Genomic DNA, 11,622 nt, shown 5'->3' on the forward strand with positions numbered 1-11,622 from the left:
GGCACTTCGCCTCTGTGGTCATCTTCCCCAAACCCACAACCCCAGTCTAACCATGAGAAAACCACCAAACAAGCCACATGGAGAGACCTTCTACAAAATACCTGACCAGTGTTCCTCCAAACTCTTAAGGGCATAAAATGAACAAACAAAACAAAACAAAACAAAGTCTGAAAAACTGTCACAGACCAGAAGACACTAGGATGTGGTGACTAAAGGCAGTGTGGGATCCAGGATGGAATCCTGATTAGTGGAAACTCTAGGGAAATTGAATTGCAGCGGAGTCTGGTTAGAAGTGATACACCACTATTCTTGCTCAGCTGGGACACACGTACTGAGAGATATTAACAAGAGGGGGCACTGGGTGAGGAGTCCATGGGAACTCTGTGCTACCTTTGCAACTGTTCTGTAAATGTATAGCTATTCTGAAATTAAAAGCTTATTTAAAAAAAAAAAAGGTAATGCAGGGATGTAGGGGAGGGCAGGAAGACTGGCTTTCTGGTCAAAAGGGGAAGGAAGGTTTAGAAGGGAGAAATCCCAGGATATCTGAAGGAGACCAGAGAGGCTGCCATTCTGGAAGGAGACAGGCATCCCTGCCCCAGCATCCCTGGGGAAGCGGCTTCCTACAAACCAGGTTAGCCAGGGTTTTCCCTTACCTGTAGCCAGCAGAGAGATCCAAAGCTGAACTTCCCCAGTTCCAATGTGCACATGAATCTTGTTCAAATGTAGATTCTGATTCAGCAGTTCAGGCTAGGGCCTGAGCTTCCACCTAACTGGCTCCCAGGTGATGCCGAGACTGTGGGTCCCAGGACCACACTCCGAGTTGCAAGAAGCTGGAGAGTCGGATGCCACCTCACCTGGGAGGAGGGGAAGAGATGCTGAAAGGGAAGCCATGACCCTGCAGACACAATTCGAAACCTGGCCAGCCCAAGGAGAAGGGCAAGCTGGCCGTGGTGGCCCAGTGGGAAGAGCCAAGTGTGGGCTCTGATTCTGATCGCCTGCACACTGCCCCACTGGGCAAATGTCCCAGCTCCCCAGCCTCATGTCACCTTGGCTATCAGGGGCATCCTAACTCCCGATGCCTATGTCTTGAGGTCGTTCCGGGAATTGAATGAGGGAGTCACGTGTGAGGCTCTGGGCACACACAGCGCAACCACTTGTTGAAGTGACTCAGGACCCCGCCAAACGAGCTTCAGATGACTTACACGTATGGCGTCTCTCTGTTTTTAATTAACATGGCCGAACCCTCGTGAAGCCATTTTGCTTTATTTATTCAGTCATTCAAGTCAACAGATATACATTGAAAACCCATCATGGGCTTCCAAAGAGTTGGTTGTCTGCAGTCTCTTGCCTCGTGGAATCCAGATTTGCAAATGGCTGGAGTTGAAGAGAAGCAAAAAGCCAGCTAGAGTTTACCCCCTCACTTGCCGAGGCGCAAGTCCTGCTGTGTCTTTCTCGGTCCTCTGTGTTTCCCTCACTCTGACCTCCCTCTCTGGCTGGGGTCCACAGAACAGTGAGCCGCCCCTCTTCCTCCAGAGAGCCTCCTGCTGGTAAAGGTGCGGCCCCCCCCAGCTCCCCCTTCTCCCTGGCCTTGTTCTCCCCTTTCTCTGGCCCAAATCTCAGCCTCATCCTGAGGGCTGTCCTCCGAGGGGCAGGGGCTCCAGAATACCTGCTCATCTTCAAACTTAACTTACACAAACATTTATATGCAGTCAGGAGCTTCAGAATCAAATCAAGATGGTTTCCTCATAGCAGACTCGAGGAAAAGAGAAGGACATTTTTTTTTAAGATTTTTATTTATTATTGAGAGAGAGAATGATAGAGAGAGAGCATGAGAGGGAGGAGGGTCAGAGGGAGAAGCAGGCTCCCTGCTGAGCAGGGAGCCCAATGCGGGACTCGATCCTGGGACTCCAGGATCATGACCTGAGCCAAAGGCAGTCGCTTAACCAACTGAGCCACCCAGGCGCCCCAGGACATTTTTTTAAAAGATTTTATTTATTTGAGAGAGAGACAGAGACAGCAAGCAAGGGGAGGGACAGAGGGAGAGAGAGAAGCAGGCTCCCCGCTGAGCAGGGAGCCTGACAACAAGGATGTGGGCTCCATCCCAGGACCTGAGATCATGACCCAAGCCAAAAGCAGAGACTTAACCCACTGAGCCACCCAGGCACCCAAAGAAAAGGAACTTGATGCTATTAACTTCTGTTGGGTCACAGACCTTTTAGGAATCTGATAAAAGCACTCCATATCATCCCCACTCAGAAAAACAGTTAAGCACACACCCACACAATTGTGTCCCCACTTGCCGGGGATACTGGGCCCTGGGTAGGAATGCTAGGTCTAGAGGCTCCTGTAAGCTTAAGGCTACTGGCAGAACACAGCCAGACAACAGGATGAGATGGTGGGGATGACGAAGGTCCCTAATTTTCAGTGTCATCACACTGTCCCTCTGCCTTCAACTTCCCAACTCCATCAGGGGCCACCTACAGCTGCCCTTTGCACAGTCCCCCAGGTCCAAGTGCAGACTTACCCAGCTGGAGCATCCCTGTCAGCCACTTCTCCTGGGATCCTCAGGAATCTCAGTGCATTGTCCCCAGTGACGGTGACATAAAACCCAGGGCCACTTCTTTCTGGCCTGTGGCTGATTCCCCTCTCACTGCCCAGGACTCCCCCAGAGCCCCCAGCATATTCTCAGTCTTCTTCCTCTCGGGCTCAGGCTAGCACACAAAATAATATACCCTTTCTCCCAGCACAGAATGGCCATTGACCTTTACTTGGAACCCAGAGGGAGCGGCAGGAAATAGACAAGATCCAAATGCATAAAAATGGTCCCCTTACCCATGACATCTCCCTGGCCCCAGGTCCTGGCACAAGCTGGCAGCCCCAGTCTTGGTTTCTCCCCTTCCATCAACTTGTCCCTGTTTCAGTGACCTCCCTTCTTAAGTGATCCCTCTTTGCTTTTTTGTCCTCAGGCTCCCCCTCACTACCCCCTCTGTCACTGTCTTCCTCAGGGCTGTATGTGAGTAAGACGCCCGGCTGCCCCTAGAAAGAGAGAAGGAAGTGCTCATTTTCTACCAAGATCTGTTGTCGCCTCCTTTCTTTAGCATGCCTGAGTTTTAGCTGGCACACGATCACACAGCTGAAGAATGTACTTCCCAGCCTCCCTTGCAGCTTAGGTGAGGCTATGCCACCAAATCATGATTGATGGCCACCAAGAGGTCAGAGGTATGCCACTTCTAGGTCATGGCCTTAGAAAGAATGGAAAAGTGCTCCTTTTCCCCTTTCCTTTTTCTTTTTTAATTTTTAAAAAGATTTTATTTATTTGAGAGAGAGGGTACAAGCAGGGTGGGGGGTGGAGGGCAGAGGGAGAGCGAGAAGCAGACTCCCTGCTTGATCCCAGGACCCCGAGATCATAACCTGAGCTGAAGGCAGACACTTAACCAACTGAGCCGCCCAGGGGCCCCATTGCCCTTTCCTTCTTCCCACTGACTGGGAGGCAGACGTGATGGAAGGAGCCAGAGCAGCCAGTTTGACCTCACTGATGGGAGCCACCATGGGCTCAAACAGCAGGCACTCAATAAATACATTTTTGGATGGACTTAACTCATTTAATCTTCACAATCATCCTCTGAGGTAGGGTTACTATGTCATGTCTATTACCATTCCAACTTTACAGATGAGGAACTGGAGACACAGAGAGGTTGAGTAACTTCTGTAAGGTCACAAAGGGCAGGATTTGAGCCCAGGCAACCTGGTTCCAGAGTCTGCTCTTAATTATCACAGCATACAGAAGAGAGATCTATACACTACAATGTTAGGTGATGGACAATAGATATCCATACCGTTTAGCCTCTGTATTTGGGGCCCCTTTGTTACAGCAGCTTAGATATCCCTTAATATGCCCTCTGTGCCACCCCAGAGGTGACCATAGATCCCTCCCTTGCCTAAGTCCCAAGTATGAGCCCCTCAAAGGCCAGTAGCCAAGGAGGTGGACTCCTGGGAGTGGCTCTCTAAAGGCCAAAGGCTCCTAATTGAGTCCCCCCTTTTCATTCCAGGCTGTATATAATTAAAAGCCCCCATCACCAGCTCCTGAAGCATCCATGCATGCTCACCAACCCTCCCTTTCCTCCAACATATACACACACACTATACTCCCATAAGGACACAGCCCTCAACCCTCTCCAAAGGGTAGTGTTGTCTCTTACTTATTTTTAGTTTTTTAAAAAGATTTTATTTGAGAGGGGCGCCTGGGTGGCTCAGTTGGTTGAGCGACCGCCTTTGGCTCAGGTCATGATCCTGGAGTCCCTGGATCGAGTCCCGCATCGGGCTCCCTGCTCAGCGGGGAGTCTGCTTCTCCCTCTGACCCTCCTCCCTCTCATGCTCTCTGTCTCTCATTCTCTCTCTCTCAAATAAATAAATAAAATCTTTAAAAAAAAAAAGATTTTATTTGAGAGAGCGAGAGAGAGCATGAGTGGGGAGGAGAGGGAGAAGCAGGCCCTCCGCTGAGCAGGGAGCCCAACGCAGGGCTTGATCCCAGGACCCTGGAATCATGACCTGAGTCAAAGGCAGATGCTTAACCCACTGAGCCACCCAGGCGCCCCTGTGTCTATTATTTAAGTCAAGTAACATTTTGGGATGCCTGGGTGGCTCAGTTGGTTGAGTATCTGACTCTTGGTTTTGGCTCAGGTCATGATGTCGGGATCCTGGAATCGAGCCCCGCATTGGGCTCTGCGCTCAGTGCAGTCTGCTTGCCCTTCTCCCTCTCCCTCTGCTCCTCCCCTTGCTCGTGCTTGCGTGCTCTCTCTCTCAAATAAGTAAGTAAAACTTAAAAAAAAAAAATCAAGTAACATTTTAACAGTTTTGCAGTTTACACTTTACGAGGTACCACCACAGGATATCAGCATGGAAAGATATCCAAGATCTCTCATTCAATGAAAAAAGTAAATTTCAAAACAAGACACATGTTCTGCACTTACTTCCACACACATGTGCACATATGTGTGAAGATGCAAGCCTCTCTTTGGACATAGTGGCCACTCAGGACCACTCTGGAGCAGAGCAGTTCTCAGTGTCTCCCCCATTTTACAGATGAAGAAACTGGGGCTCCAGGAGGTCCAGGAAGTTGGCCCAGACTATCAGGCTAGCATGAGTGAGACCCCTGCAATGCTCTCCAGCCCCACACCTCAAAGCCCAGCTCCTTCCATGAGACCTGCCTCCTGTCATACTAAAGTCAATGGTGGTTGTCCCCCTAGTCTGCCCAGCTCACTACTCCCCACCTCAACCTCAGCCTCTGCCTTAGAAGAAACCAGAGACAGGAAGTCTCTGGGGGAGCTTTTCTGGTAGGGCCTCACTGCCTGCTTCTCATTAATTACACTAGGTATTCTAGGGTAGTGGGTCTTAGGGACAAAGGAGTCCTAGTTGCCTGGAGACCGTGATGGAAATGTACCAGTCAGGGCCCTTCCCCTTAAAACTCCTAAATCTGGGCTCAGCCTGTGTTTTGTTGTTGTTGTTTAATCAAGATTCCCCCAGGCAGGTGAATTTGACACTCAGTCCCTTTGTTAATATTGAAACCACTAGATAAACCAATTCCTTTATGGGAAGGGTAAGGGTACAGCTGTCCAAAGAGATCAGTTACTTCTTTGGTGGGAAAGGTGGGCTGGGAAGAAACAGTGGAAGCAGTTTCAGAGAAATCCCAAAGGAGGGGCTTGTCTCCCCTGGCCTGGGAGACTTCTAGACTAATTAACACCTTACACCTGGCACTGAAGTTCTTCAATAATAACCAGCATTTGTACTGAAATGTGCCTCTTAGGGATGGCTCAGTTGGTTAAAAGCATCTGCCTTCAGCTCAGGTCATGATCGCAGGGTCCTGGGATGGAACCCCGAATTGGGCTCCCTGCTCGGCGGGAAGCCTGCTTCTCCCTCTCCCTCTGCTGCTCCCCCTGCCTGTGCTCTCCTGCTCTCTCTCAGATACATGGATAAAATCTTAAAAAAAAAAAAAAAATGAATTGTGCCTTTTACAAAGCCCCTTTTGGGGACATTAGGTTCATCTGGTCCTCAGTGCAAACTCTGAGGCAGACATTACTGTCCCCAACTCACAGATGAAGGAAACTCAGTGGGATGAAGTGACCTGCCCAAGTCCCACAGCTAGGAGTTTACAGGCTCAAACTGGGATGGCTGGTTCCTGCTGACAGGCTTGATTTCCTCACCTGGCACCTGTTCTGGGAGGAGTGGGTAGAAAGGGGAGAGCTTTTGCTCTGCTCACAGCTCAGTGACTTTAAGAATCTGGGAAAGAGGGGCGCCTGGGTGGCTCAGTCGTTAAGCGTCTGCCTTCGGCTCAGGTCCCTGATCCCAAGCATAGGGCTCCTTGCTCAGCAGGGAGCCTGCTTCTCCCTCTGCCTGCAGCTCCCCCTGCTTGTGCTCTCTTTCTCTCTCTGACAAATAAATAAAAATCTTAAAAAAAAAAAAAAAAAAAGTCTAGGGGCGCCTGGGTGGCTCAGTCATTAAGCGTCTGCCTTCGGCTCAGGTCATGATCCCAGGGCCCTGGGATCGAGCCCCGCATTGGGCTCCCCGCTTGGCGGGAAGCCTGCTTCTCCCTCTCCCACTCCCCCTACTTGTGTTCCCTCTCCCGCTGTGTCTCTCTCTGTCAAATAAATAAAATTGTAAAAAAAAAAAAAAAAAAAGGAATCTGGGAAAGAGGGGCACCTGGGTGGCTCAGTCGGTTAAGCGTCCTACTCTTGATTTCGGCTCAGGTCATGATCTCAGGGTCGCTCAGCAGGGAATTGGCTGGAGACTCTCTCTCCCTCTCCCGCTGCTCCTCCCCACCCCCACTGGAGCATGTGCTCTCTCTCTCAAATAAATAAATAAATCTAAAAAAACCCAAGAGTCTGGAAAAGAGGTAAAGAGGGAGCGGGCAGCTACATCACAGGGAAGATTTGCAGGCCCTGCTCCCAGGAATTGCAGTGGCTCTGGAGTAGGGCCCTGAAATCCGCATTTTCTCAAGCTCAGATTAGCATAGAGCCAGGCACCTCAGCATCCCCTCCCGGGCCCCCTCCTCCTCCTCCACCTGTGTGCAAGAGAAGGGGATGCCGGAGTATCCGGGCTGTAAGTGCAGTGACTCCAAGGACCTCAAGATGTCCACACTCTTGAAAGAAAGAGGCAGAGGCACTGCCCCCTCATGGGAGACTGAAGACCTCAAGGGAGGGAGGACGGAATAAAATGGAAAAGAGCAGAAGACTCCCTTTCACCTCTTTCCCCATCTAAGGCTTGGGTTTAAGGATTCTCATTTTCTCGGGCTAGAGTAAGCAGACATTCCCAGCACCGTGGCTCACTCCGATCGGCGTCAGGACGAGAGTTCTGCATTTTGGGCAGGAGGGGCCCTGGATCCGAGCTCTGAGAGGCCTATCCACAGTCAGAGCATCGCCTCAAATGTAAGGTTGTCACCATATCTCATGTCACGGGGGAACCTTCAAAGTCCTGTATCTGTCCTTCTGTCTCTCTCTCTCTCTCTCACACACACACACACACACACACACACACACACACACACACACATCGCCCTCCCTCTCTCTTCTCTTGGATAATCACAAAATCAAGCTTAAAGACTCAGAGTGATCTTCACGGACTGCCTTGTCCCCCACCAGCCTAGTGTTCCTGCCCATGCTGATCCTTGCGTCTCCTAGTTGTCTGGGGCTAGGAAATGTTCTGCCATGGGAGATCTGGGGAGAGGGTCTCTGGGCCAGAGTGTGGCTGTGGTCAGGGGGTTCAGCATCGATAGATAGTGGCAGCCTGGGTCAGCGTGAGGGGCTATTTGGCGTATCAGGGAATCAGGGTGTGTCAGGCGTTGTGAGCGCCCTCATGGGGGTTCTCCACCAGGGAGTGGCTATCACCCAGAAACGGCTGGCACTCTCCTCACCTGACCTTTCCATCGGTAGAGTGCTAACGAGGGAATACAGCCCCTCCTGTCAAGCTTAACAATCATACTGTAGAGGAAGAAACTTCTAACTTTCCAGGCACCATATCAGCTGGGGGGCAGCTGGCCCAGCAGCAGAATGGGAAGAGCTAAGATTGGCACAGAACTGACAGTAGGCGTGGAACTCAGCAGGGCGGAGTCCTTTCTTCCCCGTGCAAACCCATGAAGAACAGGGAAACCTCTTCTGCCCATCTTGGGAAAGGATATCCTTCCTGAAGGCCGAGGGATGCCTAAGATGACCGCTAGCAGATCAGATCTGGATCTGAGAGGCAGATTCTGCTTCTGGTCTGAATTTTGCAGCCCCGTGGCCTGGCAGCCTGCAGCAGTACCCAACAATGGACAGCAGAGGGAGCCCTTGCCTAACCTTCCAGCGCAGAGGCCGTTGCAAGAACCTCAACTTGTGAGAGCCAAGAGGGTTCTGATCATTTGCTTCTAGTGTCCAGGTGCCTGCAGAGGGCCGGGCTTGGGTAGGAATAGGGATGACTAGGGGCTCATAATTTTCCCTTTAGGCGCTCACCTAAAAGAAGAAGTGTCCTCTTGCGATGCCCCAAGGAGGACCCTACCCCCCCGCCACACCAGCAGAGACATGAGGCCCCTTTCTCAGCCCCACGCGATACCCAGTTCCTTGAAAGAGCGTCGTCCCCAGCATCTGCGGGTTTCCAGGGAAGCCCCCCAGCCATACGCCTGCTCTTCCTTGCCGTCGCCTTTTCCTAATGGCTCAGGGCCAGGAAGTGGAGGTGAATCGTGCTCACGTAAGGGCTTGTGGTGTGCGAGTGGGGTTGCGTCGCTGTAGGCGTCGGGGTTCCAGGAAGGGTAGGAGAGGAAGACGTGGCAGGAGGGCGCCGGCCGCTGTTGTACGTCTCTACATATGCCGCTAGGTGGCGCTCGAAGCCCGCTTCATAGAGAAGCGCAGGCTTTCTGAAGAGCGGCTCAGGTGGAGGGGGCTGGCTTGGAGACCCCTCGAGGGCTGCAGGAAGGAGCCAGCGGCGGTCCAAGGACCCTCCTCACTGAAACTGGGGAACAGCTCAGTATTTGGGGGCCTAAGGAGCAGCCATGGTTCTCCTCCTCATGGCGAGGAGAAGATGGGGCAAGAAGGCACTGCTTGCGTTGGCGAAGACAGAGGAAGGATCCCCCAGACCTTCCCCAGGAGCTGCAAAAGGGTGGAGGATCCTCAGTCTTTTAGTCTGCTGTTGGTCCATCTGCCTCTCTGGATTTGAGTTCTGTTTTGAGGTCACTGGGAGAAGAATTCGGAATCCGAATTCGACCCAGGAATAAACAACCCAAGAGCATGCTCATGACTCTGTTTCCTCCAGGAATTGCTCAGGTCTGTGTATTACCTCCTGCTCTGGGTCTTCCAGACTCCACCATGGGCGACGCGGATGGAGTGGGCTGTAATCTCTGAATCTTTGATTTCCTTTCCTTTGCTCTTCCTTCGGATACCCCCTGCTGACACTGGGAAGTCGGCCCCAAGCTTTGAGAAATGGCCCCCTACCCCCTCAGAGCCCAGGAGGAAAGGGAGAGGGGCTCTAAACGAATCTGACCAAGACCCATTCCCCAGGTCAGGGACAGCCCCCGGGCCATGCGTCCTTCTCAGTGTGAGGCCTGCCCTGAACTGATTCTTCGTGCCCCCGTTTGGCTTCTCGCCACTGCCCTCAAATTATTGACTCTGATGCCCCGATCTTGGGGTCCTCCCTCCAGACCATCCCGGAGGTCCCATCCCTCCCCAACTCCTCACTTTCCGGGTTCAAATGGGAGCCTGTGTTGAGGGAAGGGAAGACTTGGAGAGACCCAGGGTCGCGCTGTGGGCAGGGCAAGCGTTAATCCCACCGGGCCGTCTAGGAAATCGAGGTCCGATGAGGGGCGCTAGAATCTGCCTGCGTCCGGGAAGCACCAAGCAGGGTCTGGCTTGGCGGACTGGAGCTCCTCGGTGAGACCTGGACCCGCCGGCTTCCCGTTCTAAAGTAGGGGGTGGTGGGGAGAGATTGCATTCTTGTTGAAAGGGAGGTAGAAATCCGGAATCGGAGACTAAAAGGGGAGAGGACTGGGACAGTGTTTCCGCCCTCCCCCCACTCCCGCCGTCCAGGCCTACCGGCCCAGCTCCATAGGCCTTAGCAGCGTCTTCGGAGGGTGCCAAGCTCCTGAGGGGGGCGGGGGGTAGGTGGGCTTGAAAGGACTCTAGTTCTCTCTTTGAGGGCTGCAATGTCCCCTCAACTCCCCAGGTCCTCGACCCCCGCCCCAAAAAGGGCAGCGTGGCTGGGGCTCCAGACTCCGCGCGCTGGGATCCCGGAGAGTGTAGGCTTGCGGCGTGGGCTTCCCGGGACCGAATGAATCCAGGGGGAAATTGGGAGAAATTGGGAGAAGTGGAGGACTGGGTGTCTGCCGCCCCAAGGTGCCCCACCCTTTTCGAAGCTCAGGCGCCACCCGCCAGCCGGGCCTATGGGGGGTTGGAGCCCGCCCCTGAGAGTCCCCGCCCCCTCCCCGAGGCCCAAGGTATTAGTGCTGCTTGATCGGACCTCATTTCCTGCGAAAATGAAAACATATCCAGGGTCCTTAATAAAGTGAATGACGAGGCATCGGGTGTAATTGGGCTTCCGGTTGGTGGCTATTTCCTTAAACTGACAGTGGGAAGAATGTAAGTCCACAGCGCCCAGATGTAATTATAAGATTATCAGAAAGAGGTGCAGGAAGGATTCGCTGAGACCCGGAGACAACCTGAGAAATGGGCACAAACGCTTACCCAGATTAAGAGACCCAGGAACCCCGGACCTCCACACCGACCCCGCATCCGAGCGCGCGCCTCCTCAAGCTTCGGCCTCTCCTCCCATCCTGAGACCCGCCCTGCCACTGCCATCGGAAAACGGGGGATCTTTATTTATACGCTGGGGCGGGGATGGGCCTTTTCCTTCCTCTGAGAGGAGGAGTGTCCTCCAGGGCAGGGGGGTGGCCTGGCCGAGAGTCCCCGGACCCATCCCCCGGACCGCGCACGCTGGCTGCCTATTTCTGTGCATAATCCAATTTTCTCCGTGACTATCTAAACTCTAACAACAGCTACATAATTAGAATTTGGATTCCCATTAATTTTCCCTGGGCCTCGAACCATTTGCAGCTCACACTGGTAATTAATGCGATACATCACTAACTTTACCCAGCGCCGGCCAGCCGGGCTCAGGTCGCTCGGCCCGCGCGCCTGGCGCCCCTGAGCCGGGCCCTGACTCCGGACCCCGCTTCCGGAGTGGGGGCCGTTTCCCTCCCTCCGAAGCCAAATGCCTCGGCCCGCGCACCCAAAGCCTTCTTTCCAGGAAATCTCACAATTAAAAATATTTATCGGGAGCAGATTTACGTTTCTGGGTTTCCAGTCTCGGGGCGTCTGGGTAGGCTATTAAGAGTAATTAGCATCTTTTGCGCATGCAGATTTACTTCGCTCATTGCCACATAACTCATCCCTAAAAGCCAGCTCAGGCGAACACAAGCGCCTCCGCCAAAGCTGCTGCCAGAGCTGCCGCCCCCGCCTGGGTCTGACTGGGGCTCCCCGGGCCCTGGGCCCCCATTACGCTGCTCGCTCCTAGTTTCTCTGGCCGAGCTGTCCGCTCCAGGCCCTGGAGGCTGCGTGCCGACCCTGGAGACGAATGAAGCAAGGGCAACCTCACGCGGCGGGGGGG

Source organism: Mirounga angustirostris, unplaced genomic scaffold, assembly GCF_029215605.1.
Source record: "Mirounga angustirostris isolate CCGP_5_RB_7025 unplaced genomic scaffold, mMirAng1.0.hap1 SCAF_6, whole genome shotgun sequence".
In the NCBI taxonomy this organism is placed as follows: Eukaryota; Metazoa; Chordata; class Mammalia; order Carnivora; family Phocidae; genus Mirounga; species Mirounga angustirostris.